The sequence below is a fragment of the Propithecus coquereli genome, unplaced genomic scaffold, assembly GCF_000956105.1.
Source record: "Propithecus coquereli isolate 6110/MARCELLA unplaced genomic scaffold, Pcoq_1.0 Scaffold284, whole genome shotgun sequence".
In the NCBI taxonomy this organism is placed as follows: Eukaryota; Metazoa; Chordata; class Mammalia; order Primates; family Indriidae; genus Propithecus; species Propithecus coquereli.
The window spans coordinates 926,980-928,153 of NW_012148441.1; positions in this window are offsets into that span (position 1 = coordinate 926,980).

The window sequence follows — 1,174 nt, forward strand, 5'->3', positions numbered from 1 at the left end:
TTCCCCTTTCCCCTTTCACAATTCACAATTACAAAGATACTGTATCAACCTGAGTGCCTATCAACTGATGAATGGATCCCACTGATTTGTTAACCCATGTCAATTTATTTCATTTTTTTCCCTTAATTCGTGTTAATTATACTTATGATTCCACAACTGTTTTGGCAATACCCCAGATAATGTCACCAGTAATTACCTACTTTTTAACCCAAGGAATGTGCTTTTGTTTAGTGGACTTCTCTGCTGCATTTGACATAGTTTATTTCTTCCTATTTCATGAACATATCTCTGGTTAACTCCCACCTGACTCATGATTTATCTTGCATCTGTTTGATCATTTCTTTTCTCTCCATACTATCACTTTTCCCTCTTTCGCTTAATGTTGGTGTTCTGCAGATATCCAAATTTATTATCCTAATATTTTTTCTTTCCATTTTTATGGTTTTCAACCTTTGATGTGCTTTTAAGTTATCTAGGGAGCTTATTAAAAAATGAGATGATTAGGAGACTTTCCCAAACCATCCACCTTTATTCTGATTCAGCTGGTCTACACCATGTGAAAGAGTGCCCTACTTGCTTTCTCTGGTATGTATAGATCATTACTACTGAAAATTGAAGGTTAAATAGAACCCAACTGGACTAGATATTTCAGTTTACCCTTCTCTTTTTCAATATGTTGTTGTTGCTATATTACCTTTTAGATAATTCTCAACTTATTGTTTTCTATCCCTGTCTACTAATACTATTTACACTTAGGCCATCCACTTGTTTTTTTGAATGGTGGTAAAATATACATAACATAAAATTTACCATTTTCACCATCTTTAAGTATATAGCTCAGGTACATTCACAGTGTTGTGCAGCCATCACCACCATCCATGTCCAAAGGATTTTTCATTTTCCCAAACAGAAACTCCACATACATTAAACAATGACTTCCTATTCCCATTCTTCCCAGCCCCTGGCAATCATCATTTTATTCTTTCTATGAATTTGACTACTCTAAATACCTCATAGAAGTGGAATTATACAGTATCTGTACTTTTGTTACTGGTTTATTTCACTTAGCACAATGTCTTCAAGGTTCATCCATGCTGTAGCATGTGTCATAATTTCCTTTAATTTTTAGCTGAATAATATTTCTGTATGTACCACATTTTGTTTATCCATTCAG